The following is an 18,330-nucleotide window of genomic DNA, read 5'->3' as shown; positions in this document are numbered from 1 at the left end:
ACAGAAGCACTTAGGGTGTGTTTGAAGACAACTGTGGGGTGAGGAGGGAAATTGCAGAGAAATCATCTGGGATTTGGCCTGTAAATGGAACCACCTCTCTCTCTCTCTCTCTCTCTCTCTCTCTCTCTCTCTCTCTCTCTCTCTCTCTCTCTCTCTCTCTCCCCAACCCTCTATCCCCTCTCTCCATCACTCTCTCTCTTCCCTCTATCCATATCTCTCTTTCTCTCCATACATTACTATTATATCTCTATTTCTGGTTATTTCTTTCTAACTTAATCTCTCTCTCTATCTCTCTCTCCACTCTCTCTCTCCATATCTCTCTCTCTCTCTAGATTTGTAATCAATCCAATCAGCGCTCAAGGCCATTAGGTGCACACAACAAGGGAGATCAGTTCCACTGTGGACTCTCACTCTAATGAAAGGACCAACACTAATGGCGTCTTCAGTTCTTAGTGCACATGGAGACAGACAAGAAATAGACATTTTGGCATCAAACCATCATCAGGACACAATGAGGCGATTCCCCTCAGGCACTAATACTTTTCACAAAATGCATCCCGCAGCGATCAATCTCGGGTCCTCGGTCGTATTTACCATTTATATTAATATTAATAATATTGTCTCATCTCTGAGTGGCTGTCAAGTTCATCTTTATGCAGATGAAGGCTCTCAGTGGTTCTTGTTTTTCTATTTCTTTTGTCCATACTTGTGTGGATCTTTGTCGTAATTAATTTCTATTCAACCTTTATCTAACCAGGCAGGTCAATTGAGAACACATTCTTATTTACAATGACGGCCTGGTGAGAGGAGAAAGGGACCTCTTGGAGGTTAACACTTTCACTGCCACACACGAGATATCTCGGGTTTCGATAGTTATGTTGAAAGCCACTCACGAGATTTTTTTTTTTTTTTTTTTTTTAGCGATCTGAAATCATATTGCATCACGCGAGCCTACCCGAGTATACCCGAGCACCGCCGGCGATCATATGTGGAAAAAAGCGCCCACTATCGTTCTCCCAGATGACATAAGGGATTTTGGAATGGACTCAATGAAAATGGATGGGGAAAAATCCGGTACTCCACATTTTCCAGTCCACTGATCCAGCCGGAGTTACCACAGTTCATTCTGGAGCCTCTCAGCCCCGCGGAATCATGTGTACTACTGTATCACGTTGGATCCATACACTTATCGATTTTTCTAATGGTGATCAGGAATTGGAATATACCAGTTGGATACCATCTGATGTCAGGTAAGGAATCTATGTTATCAGTGTTAGGATAATCAGAATAATTTTGATGAAGATATAGGCTGTTTGTGAATGGGCTCTTTCGGTTTCACTGGAAAAGTCCAAGAGGAAATGAACACTGCGATTATCCGTGCGCGGCGCGAATGTGCTTGCGTGCACGTATAATATTGATCATCTAGCGTTTATTTGAAAAACGATTCATAAATAGGCAGACGAATATCAACGTTCTGGAATATTCCAGTAAAAGACGATTATCACAGAATGGTCTAGAATGAACAGTTTTTTATTCAAACGGGTGCTTTTCAAAATGCTCTGAAACGGAAATGAAGCGATAAAAAACACAATCTGCCTTGATAGCACTGATTTGAAAAGTGTTCTTTCATAAGCGACGGGCAGATTAGACACATAGCCATAATTTAAAACATATATTAGGCGATATTAACGTTAACATTGAAGTGGACCGTGGCATCAAGGGGGTAAAAAGGAAAACCCGGCGTGGCACTCAAAGTGTTAATAGGGAAGAAAACGTGATTGTTGTAGTACTCACCATCGTATCTATTGTATACAATAAGGTTGGGTGGTCCACTCTGGCCGAGATGTTACCTTATGATACCTTAGTATCATTTGGACAGTTTAACTATTTAATGACCAACCATTTCAACCAAGCTTGCCGTTGTTTTTAATTGTTTTATTGATTGACTTTCTTGTCGTTGTTTTTTGTCTTGTATTTACTGTCTGCTGTATTTCTCGACATCATTTGAAATGGGGATTGCTCTCAGTGACTTTTGAGACTAAATAACTTCCCAGAAGCTTTGACTGTCAAAAAAAATAAAAAAAAAAAAACACAAGTCAAGACTAGGTCAAAACCTAGTATATGGCTGGATGTATGGTCAATGTTAGAAACTGACAAGTTGGTCCATACCTTGTGCACTGAAAGGCTTTACAATACAATGAGAAGCATTCATACAAAACATATAGTCTTGTCCATAAAAAGCAAGTTACAAACACGTCCCCTCGGCAGGTACTATGGAAAAAGCACTCTCGCCATGAACACACCTGGTTTTCCATCAAGGCTTGGTTGATCAACTATCAAGAGCACCTGCAAAGCTTCTTTCTTTCACCATAGGATCGAGGCCTCTGCCAAGAATCTTCGCAAACTGCATGCTACCATGTCCTCCCTCCTCACTCCCCCCCCACCCCCCCCCTCCCTCATCTTTCTCTGCCGAAGACTTTGCGATCTTCTTTGAGGAAAAAGTGGAGAACATCCGCAGCTCCTTCTCCCAACCCCCACCCATTCCAATGCTGAATCGAGAACCTCATCCTTCACTCTGTCATCTTTCTCTCCATTACAGAAGCCGAGACCCTGACACTGGTACGTCGAACCGTCCGACTACATGCCAGCTGGACCGGCTACCTTCCCCACTCCTCCAGTCCATAGCACCAGACATCCTCCCATTCCTAACTGCAACCATCAACTCCTCACTCAACTCGGGGGTGGTCCCCACCTCCCTAAAACAAGCCAGAGTCACGCCCCTCATAAAAAAACCATCCCTGAACCCTACCGTCATAGGCAACTACCGTCCTGTCTCTCTTCTCTCCTTCCTTTCTAAAACACTTGAACGTGCTGTATCCAACCAACTTACTGCTTATCTCTTACAGAATGACCTCCTAGACCCTAATCAGTCAGGCTTCAGGACTGGTCACTCCACAGAGACAGCCCTCATTGCGGTCACAGAGGCACTTCACTTAGCAAAAGCGAAAGGCTCTCCTCTGTCCTGATTCTCCTAGATCTATCTGCAGCCTTCGACACAGTCAACCACCAGATCCTCCTCGCGGCCCTCGCAGGAATGGGAGTGGCTGGCTCTGCGCTGACATGGTTGTCATCATACCTCAATGACCGCTCCTACCAAGTGTCATGAGAGGGACCCTGTCGGCCACCCGCCCCTGCGGACGGGTGTCCCCCAGGGCTCGGTTTTAGGACCCCTTCTCTTCTCCTCTACACTAAATCACTGGGTAACATTATCACGTCTCATGGCTTCTCCTACCACTGTTATGCCGACGATACTCAACTCTTCCTCTCCTTCCCTCCCTCAGATATCACGTCTCTGTCCGACATCTCCGCCTGATGACGACCAACCACCTCAAACTGAACCTAAGCAAAACAGAATTGCTCCACCTGCCGGCCAAATCCTCCCCCCTGACCGACCTTTCCATCACAGTCGAGAATGCAGCTGTGACCGCGTCCCCGACCGCCAAGAACCTTGGTGTTGTCCTCGACGACCAGTTGAACTTCTCTGCTCACATCGCAGCGACAACCAGAACCTGCCGATTCCTCCTGAGCAACGTCAGAAGGATACGCCCCTTCCTGACAAAAGAAGCCACCCAACTCCTCGTCCAATCAACAGTCATCTCCCGCCTCGACTACTGCAACGCACTGCTCGCTGGCCTCCCGGCCACTGCCACTAAGCCTCTTCAACTCATTCAGAACGCAGCGGCCCGCCTGATCTCAAACCTACCGAAGTCGGCCCATGTCACCCCACTCTTAGGACCTGCACTGGCTCCCCATTGCTGCACGAATCCGCTTCAAGGCCTTGACCTAGCATACCATGCGGCAAAGGGAACTGCTCCCGCCTACCTCCGGTCAATGGTCTCTAACTACACACCCTCAAGACCCCTACGCTCTGCATCTTCTGGCCGCCTCAGACCTACTCCTATCCAAGCTCCGGAGGGTCATCAAAGAGAAGTCGCCTATTCTCAGTCCTTGCCCCACAATGGTGGAATGAACTACCCACCCCAGTTAGGACAGCCGAAACACGTCCAATCTTTCGCCGTCGACTAAAGACTCACTTCTTCAACCATATCTGAATTAAAAAAAAAAAAAAAAAAATCTAACCCTAACTAACCATACTGTCATGCACTTGTCCTAATAAACTAACCTACACTGTAGCACTCAACACTTTGATGAACATTGTTACTCAGCTGATAGAGTTGTGCTCTTCCTGATGGCTTGTCGTACAGAACTTGTAAGTCGCTTTGGATAAAAGCGTCAGCTAAATGACTAAATGTAAATGTAAATGTAAATGCATAAATTAAGTTCAAGTTCAGTTTTGTTTTATTTGTCACATATAAGGTACATCTGCATTATAGTGAAATGCTTAGTTCTGTATGACCCTTCTGAAATTGTGCTTCATAAAACAGGAAAAGACCAACAATATACAAAATATGCAATATACAAACTGACATGGTCCAATTACTGTTGTAAGGTTTGAAATGAATGTAGCGCTGAATTATTGTGACACATGAATAGTGAGACAAACCAGACATAGCCGTACAAACTTGCTGAAACTATTTACAATAACATTTACAATAAAAAACATTGGTATGAAGGTGCAGTGGTCTCTTGTTTTAAGACTGACTCTGTATTGAGTGTCTTGTCAGAGGGAGTGCTATTTGGGGTGTTTTAACTGTGCGCTCTGAGCCGTTTTCTCCTGAGCCGTTTTCTCTCCTACTCTGCTTCTATGCTGGACTGTTATGCTGTGCAGATTCAGAGCAACGGCCAATAGGGATAGTCATTTGTATAGTCGCTATTAGCTTTGCCTAACACTTTAAACTTTTTATGCTACTTATTGCATTTAACAATTTATTCTTGTAAGGGACCAAACAGCGAGAAAATGAGGACCCAGTGGTGCAGGAAAAATAAGGGGTTTTATTTACCAAAACAAAGTTTAACAAATACATAACTTATAAAAGGGCCCAAAAAATAGACAATAAACAATCTGCCCAAAGTGAGTGAAGAACCGGGGTAGATGTACTGCAGGGCTGATGATGAAGATGGCTGACAGGTGTGGTTTCTGAGCAGGTGAGTGGAATGAGCTGATTTCCAGGAAGCTGCCCATATATGGTCTGCAGGAAGCTGCTCCCCTCAGTATGTGCAGGTGTGGTGCACAGACGCATCCATCACAATTCTGTACTGTAAGTTATATAGCTATAAAAATGCTTTGTAGTCTGACAAGTTGATAACCTAAGCACTCATCTGCCATACATTGTATATATCATATATAATTTACAATTTACATTTGGTCATTTAGCTGACGCTTTTATCCAAAGCGACTTACACAACTCTATCAGCTGAGTAACAATATATATATATGTTCCTTTCTTCAACAGAAAGGCTTCCCAGATAATGTAATTGCATTTGTATCGCTATAATTTACAGAATAAATTTGGCTTATTGCCAACATTTATATAATACATTTTATATAATATTTCTAGAGGTTGACCCATTAAAATGAAGGCTGCTTATGTTACAGATATCCCATTGTTGTGATTAGCAGTCTTTAAAACGCTCTAGCGTGCTATTTATTTATTTATTTATTTATTTTAAAGCTAGCGCTTAAAGGTTATTGAGTGATAAAAGGTACCAGCCATGTCATGCTCGCTTACTGGGGGGTATGCCAAGGGGGTAGATCTTGCTCCAAAGTTATGCTATTTTAAGCTTTGATGGGAGGAAAATACAAGCATCCTCACGTCTAATGCTAATGTATACTTTGTATTGTATAGTTTGTATAGGTAGAATATACGTTGTGTATTATTTATAGTTTATAGTTCAGTTTATAGTTATAGTTTATAGTTTATAGTTATTTATAGCTTATTCGGTTTATAGTTATAGTTTATATTTATAGTTATAGTTTGTATAGATATAATGTACATTGTGTATTATGTTTACAAATCTACTATGGTTGAGCACAACGACTAAATTGGGACGGGGAGAAAACAGAGACAAATCGGAGAAAGAGAGATACAAAAAAATTAAAATTAAAAAGTATAGATCTCATCAAGTATTGATCAATACCAATACCAACGTTGGTATCGATACATTGATATTTTAGATTTGTTCCGCCCACCACTAAACTATAGGGAACCTCCTATTGTCATGTTTATCAGTGGGGGCGTGCCGGGGGTGAAGCTTGCCTATAGGGCACCAAATGTGCTAGGCCCGGCCCTGTTCACTCTGATAAGGGGCAGCTACAAGCTACCCAGCCAGCTAGCTTGTTGCACATGAGCCCCTGACTGGGGTCTGGTCAGAGTGTGCTCCAAAGGCAGAGAGGAGGCCACACTGCGTACAGGAAAACACCGGTGCCTAGCTTCCCCCGACCACCCCGGCCACGATAAGGCCATTTTGGGCTGAATGCAACACTATAGATTCTGAGCACCCATGGCCAGTTATTGGACTCCAGCGCACCAGCTAGATGTCTTCAAAGCATGTGCCGATCCAGCAACAACAAAAAAAACATTATGATTCTAGTTCTGTCTCCCTTTCATCTTGCAGTCAGCACATTTGTGAGTGACGTTTATGATCAGCAAGGTGGGAAATTAAATGAAGTGCACACCTCCCTGTCTGAAACTATGGCTATATATATATATATATATATATATATATATATATATATATATATATATATATATATATATATATATATATATATATATATATATGAGTCTGGACACGTTTATGTCTCAGTTTATATTTGACTATGTACTATTTCATTTTTCTTTTATATATATATTTATATATATATTTTTCAATGACGATGCAGTTGTTATGATTATTTATTGCCGGGGGGTTTATACTGAATGAGTTATTAGTTACTACCGGGAAATGATGAGAACATCACTGGCATATCTTTATTCATTATCTGCAGTGTTTTTAATATGTAGTGCATTTAACATGGTTCTTCTGCATACTTGCATTAATTTATGGAGGGACAATAATGTAGGAAACAGAATTGTGCAGATTGGTTGATACATACTGCTATAAATGAACACGGTCGATCGCTCAACAAAATCCTATGAGGATCATTGGAGTAGGGATGTCTCTAAGTTCATAGAGGATGGCTATGAGTGCTATCCTGACCTAGGCTGACCTGCTAGCATCACAGATCTACATCTGTGTCTGTCAAACCTCAGACCATCTCATTTAAACCCAGTATCCATCACCACACAACTTCACCACAGTACCCAGATCCACGGCCAGATCACCCACCTACCTGCCTCTCCATCCCTGACAGACTTTATTAGAGAGAAATAATGAGAAAGGGAGAGAGCGAACGGGAGGGTGAGAGACAAAGAGAGAGAGTTGAGGCCGGCGCAACACCAACAACAGCATCCAGTGCTGTGCTGAAGACAAACCTCTCTCTCCTGTACCCTTCCGTTCAATCATTATCCATCCGTCCCCCTTTCATCTGCTCTCTGTCCTGCTCTCTCCCTCCTTCAGTGTGGCCTTGCGGGGTAATGAACGGCTGCTTGATTTCATCCCGGCAGGGAGGGGGATAAATTATGTCATACACACACACACACACACGAAGACACACCAACACCTACCACTTATTGCCATATTCGAGTGCCTTTAATGTGCGTGAGCCCGGCTTCGTCTCTGCGGCGCGTGTAATGGCTCCGAGATGCATTAGAGACAGGTCCGCTTGACTAAATGGGGTGAAAATTGAAAGTAGCATTGGGACAGAAAGGCCCGTATCAAGGAATTTGATAGGCTCCTATTAAAACGCCATGTGCAGATGAATATGATTAGCTTTTCATTTGTTACTAATGGCTTCCGAAGGCGGAGGAAGGAATTGTCTCGTGGAGAAGACGGGGCTTGAGTGCTGTTTTTGAAATTGTTATTAAGAGTGAAAAAGCTCATTAGAGCTCCTGGAACAGCGGGAAGAGGGCTCGTTTCATAGACGACAGTAAGTATAGTCCTAGAAATGGCGGTGGGATGGTAGCGTGCTGTGTGTGGGGAGCACTGGCTCTGTTGATGTGAGCGCTAACCGCTGCTTAAACAGAAGCACATTTTGCTTTTCTTTGGGTAAAATCTGTGGCTAATGGAATTATTTTCATCTCCTTTTTATCTCCCATCTGTGTGTGTGTGTGTGTGTGTGTGTGTGTGTGTGTGTGTGTGTCTGTGCATGTGTGTGTGTGTGTGTGTGTCTGTGCATGTGTGTGTGTGTGCGTGCGTGCGTGCGTGCGTGCGTGTGTGTGTGTGTGTGTGTGTGTTGAGCCTCTGTGTTTTGCCATCTCCAGTCGACTGAGACAGCATAAAATAAGAGACAGAAGCACTTCAGTACATTATAAGATGAGTATCACGAGCACAGCTGCTTAAGCAGATTATCGCTCATTGATGTGTGTCTCTGGTTGTTCTCCCTCTCAAGGCCTCAAATGACATCAAACACCAAACGTCATCCCCTGTGATCCGTCAGACTGAATGGATTTTGTGAATGCTATCTGGTGAAAGTTTATCAACAGAGGCCATGTGTGTGGGCCGTCGTTTTTCCACTCTCCCAACTTCAACTCGCCAACGAAAGCACTCGTCTTGATTCGCATGCAAATTTAATTCCGCCCCCACGCAATGACCAATGTCACACGGAAACAACCTTTTTAAACAAAGAATTGTTACTATTACAGATACTGTAACTGTTTGCTTTTATAGTAAGTATATTATTAAACATTCAAACTGTGATCATATGAAAAATAAAGAAAAAATAATTGTATTGTGTTTTTCCGTCATTTCATGCCGGGTACGGTCACATATTTATATTGAGATTTATATAGAGAGTTATATATATATGTGGTGACCGACCTGTTCATCACAGTGAACCTAGGTGTAGTCCTTGACGACCGTCTGAACTTCTCCGCTCACATCGCTTCAACAACCAGAACCTGCAGATTCTTCCTGAGCAACATGAGGAGGATCTTCCTGACAAGAAATGCCACCTAACTCCTCCTGCAACCAACAGGCGATTCAGCTCGTACAGAACGCAGCGGCCCGCCTGATCTCCAATCTATCTGAGTCAGCACACGTCACACCCCACTTCTCATCCCATGCCGCACGAGTCCACTTCGAGGTTCTTGACCTGGTATTCCGTGCAAACGAGGCGAGCGGCTCCCTCTTTACCTCCGGTCAATGGTCTCAAGACCCCTGCACTCTGCATCTTCTGGCCCCCTGGGACCCACTCCTCTTCGGGCTCCAGGGGAATCATCGAAGCGAAGCAGGTTATTCTCTGTCCTCGCTCCACGGTGGTGGAACGAACATCCCACCACAGTCAGGATCAGGACAGCTGAAACTGAAGCCCAATTTTCCGCTGTCGACTAAAAACACACTTCTACAATCAATATCTGAATACTATTATGTTCTATGCTACTATATGTCTATATGCTACTATCTACTATGTACTATGCTACTATGCCGTAACTGCTACCTACTCTGTACTACTATGCACTCCCGAGTGAAGCACTCAAGGTCGACACTAGACTCACAATACCACTTACACTTCCTGCTGACGTACACAATTTGTATGTCACTTTGGATAAAAGCATCAGTTAAATGACTCAAATGTAAATGTAAATATACATGTTCATGTACTGTACATTTACATTTAGTCATTTATATATATATGTACATTTGGAAACATTGAAAACAAGTTCCAACACTGTATTATTGTGACTATAATTCAGATTTCTCTCATTATTGCCCACATGGTCTCTCTGCGTCTTCATCCTCATTCTGTTTTGGCTAATGAGCGAAGCAGACGGCTCTAACGGAACATAAAACAACGCGCTGTAGCAGGATGGACATTTAATGAGACTCTTCTACTGAAAAATGAGGGTTGGATGCCTTGTCTATTAAGTACAGGCGTGGGACTGGATGTTTAGTTGATCAAAGCTGAAAAACACTTCAAGTCAACATGTGAGGGGGGGTGTTTGTGCACACACGCATGTGTTTGTGTGTGTGTGTGCGAGCACGTGCAACTCTAATAGCGAAAACAGATTTGATTGACTCTAGATTTGCAATCTGAAAAGTCTACAGGGGCTTGTTCCAGTATTGATGTACGGGGGGGAGCTGGCACAGTGCTGTCCTATCTGATCCCATTAGTATCACCGTGAGGAAGGCTGTGGGTTTCTCCATCTGTCAGCCCACAGCTCCCAGTGATGCCACGGGTAATAATCAATGGAGCAGCCCCCCTCCCCCCTCATCACCCATCAGATGAATGATTCAGATGGAGATTCCGGGAGACATTATGGCTGTGTGTTTGTTGTTGTTGTTGTTGTTGTTGTTGTTGTTGTTGTTGTTGTTGTTGTTGTTGTTGTTGTTGTTATTGGTGTTGTTGTTGTTGTCAGAGTATATTGGGGGGGGGAAACAATGCCAGAAGTGATTTTTGACACTAGCCGTAAATTGCTCCCATACACTCTTTTGAAAGCTTTACTCTCTCTGTGTGTGTGTGTGTGTGTGTGTGTGTGTGTGTGTGTGTGTGTGTGTGTGTGTGTGTGTGTGTGTGTGTGTGCGTGCCCGTCTACACGCCTCGTGTGTGAATCCATTAGAGCTGGGAGGTACTTGGAGGAGCTGTCTCTTCTCTCTCTCTCTCTCTCTCTCTCTCTCTCTCTCTCTCTCTCTCTCTCTCTCTCTCTCTCTCTCTCGCTCGCTCTCCAGCTACCTATCTGTGATGTATTCAGAGTGTGAGCTCCCTGACGCCACTACATCTTTCCGTTCGGCGTTTGCAGACACATCATAATGACTCACATCAGAGAGACGGCCGGGCGTGGGGAGATGGAGGGGAGACAGATCCCTTTATGACTCCTGGAAACTATCTCTCTCTCTCTCTCTCTCTCTCTCTCTCCTCTCTCTCTCTCTCTCTCTCTCTCTCTCTCTCTCTCTCTCTCTCTCTCTCTCTCTGTCTCTCCATCTCCATCGCTCTCTCTCTCCATCTTCATCTCTCTCTCTCTCTCTCTCTCTCTCTCTCTCTCTCTCTCTCTCTCTCTCTCTCTCTCTCGCTGCCTACGCTCTCCCTTTCAGCTCTCTGTGATGATGTGTGCCACCGGGTCCTAAAGTGGCGGCTACAAATTCAGTCAGTCTGCTTTTGATGCCTTTCAGATATCTCTCATTAATCACAACTGTATCTTAAATTATGATAAAACAAAAGTGTTATTTTATTCTCAAGTGCTTGTGTGAGGAGTACTCCTAATATTAGTATTTGTACACTTTCACAACACCTTTCTAAAAAGTTATTTCTGTATAGAAACAAATCATGCTTTTCTACTGCCAGTAGGGGGACGATTGTACAATCAGCAATTATGTCTGTATTTGATTATGGTGTATTAAAACCCTATTAAGTACAGGATCTATTTAGTTGATCAATGCTGAAAAACAATTCAAGTCAACACGTTTTATCACTGGAGATACATTTCTCACTCAGCATTGTATTTTATAAGGGAAAGTGGGATGGCTTTTTTTAAGATAAGGGATATATGCATTGCATTGCATTTATCTATAGGCTCTGCTCATGAAACCTCCCTATTATATCTGCTCTTTGATTGCTTTTAAATACAGCACTATGGTCACATGATTACTTGGCTTTAGATACACCACAATGTAGAGCGGTAGTTACGTATGTACTGAGGTTCTATGACTCCTGGATGACCGCCAGAGGAATCTTCTGTCTTGCGCATGTGCAGGTTGAGTCTCTTGTGACCCCGGATGACCCGGGCTTGGGTATAGAATAGAATAGAAATACTTTTGAAATATCTTTCGGTGTCATCAGAGGATCTATTCCTACAGAATCCTCTGGTCCAATCACAAGGATTCCGAGTGACCGAATACTCGGGCGGTCATCCAGGATTCATAGAACCTCAGTTACATACGTAACTATTGTTCTATTTCATCCCTCCTGACAACTAGAGGTGGTGCTTTAAAGACTGGATGACTCATACCAACAGAGTCACGAGGAATCCAGAGTATGTACTTTGTAGAGTAGAAGCAGAGGACTTTGGCACCGGGACAGTGGGTTGACATCTCTGGAGAGACTCTGCCCTGCCATAGAGGTCTCCCATGGGTACACCTCCTGCCGTGACACACAAAGCTTCCTGTACCCGCACCGCTTGGGGTCCAAGTGGAGGCCATTCAGTCACCCTGGGGGCACAGTGACTGTAAGCCCCAGGGCACAAGCTGTCGACTTGGCCAAGAGGGGGAGGAGACACAAATGCAGGACAACAACCTGAACCGATGCCGACCACTAAAGCACAACAGGATAGGAAATCACACATGCAGCCCTCACCAACAAAGGTCGTTGACCATATTTGCCCACGTCGTGTGAGCACCACTGCTAACTGTAGGGGAAATGTATCTTGAAAAAGGCCGGAGATGCATCCATGCATGTCAGCAATGGACAGACCACAGGCGACAGTGGCTCAGGAGGTAGAACGGCGTCTGTTGATCTGAAGGTTCCCGGTTCGATTCCCTCTCCTCTCGGGCGGCTCGTCGAAGTGTCCTTGAGCAAGACACTTAACCCCTAATTGCTCCTGATGACCAGGTTGGCACCTTGCATGGTTGCCTCACCATCGGTGCGTGAATGTCTGAGTGAATGGGTGAAAGTGAGGAACAGCACTTTGGATAAAAGCTGTTACATAAATGCACCATTTACCATTTACCTCCATCGTGTCCAGAGCTACACCAAAAGTCCTGACAGCTCTTCACGAAGTTCACTGTGAGACCAAGCCAGGCCACGTGAGAAAAAGAGAGAGACATTTTCTGGGCCACCCAAGGTCAGCCCAAAATAAGCCCGGCATTGTACAGGCAATGCCCTGTGACTGCAGGGTTAAGAGCGACTGCTACGATACACCTGGTGAATATTCGTGGGGAATCAGCTGTCCAAGCGGAAGCACTTAACTGAAAGTGATGGCCTTGGAAGGTAAAGCTGCCTATGGTGATTATAATGGGGACGTCAAAACAATTGAGCTCCAAGTGGATGGACCTGAACCCATTCCTCTTGACAAGTGCTCAAAGAAAGCTTGCTGTGCCCAACAGCAGAGCAGTATAACCCTCAAGTACCATTTGAGTCTCCCCAGTTCCCAGGGTGACAGTTCTTTCATTCTTTCATCTGTCTGGCAGACAACTACATTTCAGCAAAGACCATTTAGCGTGGGCAGTATGCCTTAGTGCTTGCCTGTTGAGCAGTTGAACCAAAGAGCTCCCCCCAGTTCTATTAGGAGACTCCAGAGAGACTGCGCAAGCCAAACTCGGCGGTGAGTGCCACGACGTAAATCAGAAGTCTGAGCTCTTTCCGAGAGCGAAAGAGAAACGAGGCCTCGCTGAGGCTGGAGGGTGAAGCGTCAGTTGAGGGGGGGGGGCATGAGGTGAGAGGGAGGGTGAAGGGGGGGGGGGCATGAGGTGAGAGGAAGGGTGAAGGGGGGGGGCATGAGGTGAGAGGAAGGGTGAAGGGGGGGGCATGAGATGGGAGGGAGGGTGAAGCGTCAGTTGAGGGGGGGGGGGGCATGAGGTGAGAGGGAGGGTGAAGGGGGGGGGCATGAGGTGAGAGGAAGGATGAAGGGGGGGGCATGAGATGGGAGGGAGGGTGAAGCGTCAGTTGAGGGGGGGGGGGGCATGAGGTGAGAGGGAGGGTGAAGCATCAGTTGAGAGGGGGGGGCATGAGGTGAGATGGAGGGTGAAGGGTCAGTTGAGGGGGGGGCATGAGGTGAGAGGGAGGGTGAAGCGTCAGTTGGGAGGGGGGGGGGCATGAGGTGAGAGGGAGGGTGAAGCGTCAGTTGAGAGAGGGGGGGGGGGACATGAGGTGAGAGGGAGGGTGAAGGGTCAGTTGAGAGGGGGGGGGGCATGAGGTGAGAGGGAGGGTGAAGCGTCAGTTGAGGGGGGGCATGAGATGAGAGGGAGGGTGAAGCGTCAGTTGAGGGGAGGGGCATGAGGTGAGAGGGAGGGTGAAGCGTCAGTTGAGGGGGGGCATGAGATGAGAGGGAGGGTGAAGCGTCAGTTGAGGGGAGGGGCATGAGGTGAGAGGGAGGGTGAAGCGTCAGTTGAGGGGGGGGCAGGAGGTGAGAGGGAGGGTGAAGCGTCAGTTGAGGGGAGGGGCATGAGGTGAGAGGGAGGGTGAAGCGTCAGTTGAGGGGAGGGGCATGAGGTGAGAGGGAGGGTGAAGCGTCAGTTGAGGGGAGGGGCATGAGGTGAGAGGGAGGGTTGCCGATACAACCTCATGCACACAGCTGTATCATAAGCCTCAGAGGTTAGGTCAACTGAAATTTAAATCTCAACTCAAATCTCACCTCTTCACCAAGTGTATCAATGACTCTGCCTGACTTCCCTCTTTTTACCTTATCGTTCCTCTGATCTCCTTCCCCTTAGTTCCCCCCCCCCCCCCCCCCTCCTCTGTTAAGCGCCTTGGGTTTCCTGACAGGAGCTATATACATTTAAGAAATTATTATTATTATTATTATTATTATTATTATTATTATTATTATTATTATTATTATTATTATTATTAACTGTTACTCAACATTGGAGGGGAGAGAACATGAGGGAAGCAAGTCCCACAGCATCTTGCCTGCCTCTACTATGCATGTAACTCAGGTATCTGGTGGCGTAGGCCAGAATGCAATTTAGGCATGGCTTCGAGAGGCCCTCCCTCAGATGCTCGAGGCCAAGACAAGAGGGGTAGATATCATGGCCATCATTAGGTTGAAGAGGAGCCATTATGGGTACTACAGCCTTGAGTGTTAATCATAGTGCTGGCATCGGAGGAACCCCAGTGAAGTTAGTTTGAGGGAGAACACTGCTGCTAACTGTAAAAAACAAGCTGGGAGAGCTACCTTCACCAACAAAGCTTGCTGTCAATAGTCGCTAAGTTAGCTTTGCGTGAGAGCACTGCTGCTAACTGTAAGGGCAGTGTATCTCGTAGCCTGTAGGAACAAATGGAATACAGAACACCTTGTAATTAGAACATTTCATTTTGTTAGAAGATTTTAAAGTTTTGAAACTTATTTTAAATATTGATATATATTTTTGTTGATGATTTTTGTTGGAAATGTAATTATTTGTCAAAAGTGTTTTTATTGTAAACAGGTCGTGCATGAAAAAGAGATCTTGGTCTTGTGTGTTTTTAACACATATACATTTTAAAATAAATACCTTTTATAAATAAAAGGACACATATATTTTTATTTAAATATATATAAATAAATACACTGTCAACCAAACAGGGAATATCTAGATCCTATTTCATACTTAAGCACGTGTCATCACCTCTGATGTATTCTGCCGCGTTGAACGGGATAATTGCACCACCACCAGGGGTCTTTGTCGTTGTCCATACCTCAAACTGTGAAAATTAAATGTAAACAAACTGGATTCTCAACTATAGGGCAAGCCATTAATAACATAATTATCTACAGAGCACATGTCTAACTTAATAGAGGCCTTGCACGGAATGCATGGCTGCCTGTAACCATTGGTAACCACTTTCAAAAAAGAAATGCCTAATTTCTGTGAAGCGTAGTTAAAGCTGGAAACTGGAAGAGCATGATATTACTATATTCTACTGTGATTTGTTTACAAGATCCAGTAATAATACACCAAATTTAGTTTTTGTTTTATATATTTCTCATTAATCAACACATAGCAACCATTGTTTTGCACATAGCAACCATTGTCTCTTCCATTGTCATGTACAAAACAATGGTTGCTATGTGACAAGCAGCCATGCTGGAAGGAATAGAACTACACAAACATTCTGATGAATAAACAGGATTAGTTATGGTTGGCTGGTATATTGCATGTCATAAGCTGGCTATCTTGTGGTTGGATTCAGGAGAAAGGCCATTATTATTATGTATTACCATACACATTTTGAGGAAATAAATAGTTTCTGTTTAGAATGTTGCATTTTATTCATGTTGTAAAACAGTATTTTCTTCCGCAAACATGGCCCCACCACCAAAAGGAAAAACAATAAAACAGCAATGTTTAAATTTTCTAGTCGACTGACTCGCCGTATCTTGTCGCTATAAAACGTTTGTTTATGTTTTTAATGTTTGCGAACATCCGAGTAAAATAGGAAAAAGGAAAACATGAAAAACATGAAAACTGGACTTGAAGAAGTCTTTATTTGTAGCACACATTGCTACGTTGTCATGCAGCGACACACACATGTGAGATGGGCGACACATAGGAACACACATGCATGGATTTTTTTGGGTCTGCGATTAAATTTCCTCTCTGCGCTTGACCCATCTCGTCGTCCTTCCCCCCAAGGGCAGCCGGGAGCAGACATGGGGCAGCGCCTTCATCAGGGACGCGACAGCGTTAGCGATCTGTTCTGCATGTTTTTCCATTGGGTTTATCTCTTTTTTTGGAGGGGAAACACTTGCGAGCACGGGGGGAGAACATGCAAACTACAGTCTGCTTCATGATATGGTTTAAGAAAGTGCATGTTTTCCATCTAGAGATACAACTCTTCAAAAGTTAAAAACTATCACAGATCTGTGCTTTCGTATGCTCAACGTGGCCTCAGCTTGTGTGTGCATTAAGCCCACCTCTGTTGAGTCTATTTGTAGTCTGAACTCGGTGGCAAACAAGAACAAATGACGCGCACTTTTTGCTCATGAATACCTAATGAGCACCGTTGGAAATAAAGGTTGCTTTAATGCTTCTCCCACTTGAGTCGTATCTCTCCATTCTTGGTGCCTTTGAATTCTCTTTCCCTGTTATTTCTTTTTCGCCTCGTCTCCGGACTGCAAGGAAAGGACGGAACGGTCTAGTGTGTAATTGTAGTTGTCTATCTTATGAGCCTTACAAGATTGCCTTTGACTTGCAAATATGTCAGATTGGATGGAACCAAATGACTCTTTAGAAATGGTCTTCGGGCATTCGTTGTGTCATCGTAGCTCTTCTGTTATGCCTCCGTCCTAAAGGTTAATAGTATCCCCTGTAATTGGATGGCACTGCAAAGGTGTTGTAGGAGTCTAGGGGTGGAGGTGCTCTAGGTAGGAGGAGGTGTGTAGGAGTCTAGGGGTGGAGGGGCTCTGAGGAGGAGGAGGTGTGTAGGAGTCTAGGGGTGGAGGGGCTCTGAGGAGGAGGAGGTGTGTAGGAGTCTAGGGGTGGAGGGGCTCTGAGGAGGAGGAGGTGTGTAGGAGTCTAGGGGTGGAGGGGCTCTGAGGAGGAGGAGGTGTGTAGGAGTCTAGGGGTGGAGGGGCTCTGAGGAGGAGGAGGTGTGTAGGAGTCTAGGGGTGGAGGGGCTCTGAGGAGGAGGAGGTGTGTAGGAGTCTATGGGTGAAGGGGCTCTAGGGAGGAGGAGGAGGAGGTGTGTAGGAGTCTAGGGGTGGAGGCGCTCTAGGGAGGAGGAGGTGTGTAGGAGTCTAGGGGTGGAGGCGCTCTAGGGAGGAGGAGGTGTGTAGGAGTCTAGGGGTGGAGGGGCTCTGAGGAGGAGGAGGTGTGTAGGAGTCTAGGGGTGGAGGGGCTCTGAGGAGGAGGAGGTGTGTAGGAGTCTAGGGGTGGAGGGGCTCTGAGGAGGAGGAGGTGTGTAGGAGTCTAGGGGTGGAGGGGCTCTGAGGAGGAGGAGGTGTGTAGGAGTCTAGGGGTGGAGGGGCTCTGAGGAGGAGGAGGTGTGTAGGAGTCTAGGGGTGAAGGGGCTCTAGGGAGGAGGAGGAGGAGGTGTGTAGGAGTCTAGGGGTGGAGGCGCTCTAGGGAGGAGGAGGTGTGTAGGAGTCTAGGGGTGAAGGGGTTCTGAGGAGGAGGTGTGTAGGAGTCTAGGGGTGAAGGGGCTCTGAGGAGGAGGTGTGTAGGAGTCTAGGGGTGAAGGGGCTCTGAGGAGGAGGAGGTGTGTAGGAGTCTAGGGGTGAAGGGGCTCTGAGGAGGAGGAGGTGTGTAGGAGTCTAGGGGTGAAGGGGCTCTGAGGAGGAGGAGGTGTGTAGGAGTCTAGGGGTGAAGGGGCTCTGAGGAGGAGGAGGTGTGTAGGAGTCTAGGGGTGAAGGGGCTCTGAGGAGGAGGAGGTGTGTAGGAGTCTAGTGGTGAAGGGGCTCTGAGGAGGAGGAGGTGTGTAGGAGTCTAGGGGTGAAGGGGCTCTGAGGAGGAGGAGGTGTGTAGGAGTCTAGGGGTGAAGGGGCTCTGAGGAGGAGGGGGTGTGTAGGAGTCTAGGGGTGGAGGGGCTCTGAGGAGGAGGAGGTGTGTAGGAGTCTAGGGGTGAAGGGGCTCTGAGGAGGAGGAGGTGTGTAGGAGTCTAGGGGTGGAGGGGCTCTGAGGAGGAGGAGGTGTGTA

This window comes from Notolepis coatsorum (assembly GCF_963971535.1).
Source record: "Notolepis coatsorum genome assembly, chromosome: 17".
Taxonomy (NCBI): Eukaryota; Metazoa; Chordata; class Actinopteri; order Aulopiformes; family Paralepididae; genus Notolepis; species Notolepis coatsorum.
This window is presented reverse-complemented; position numbering follows the sequence as displayed.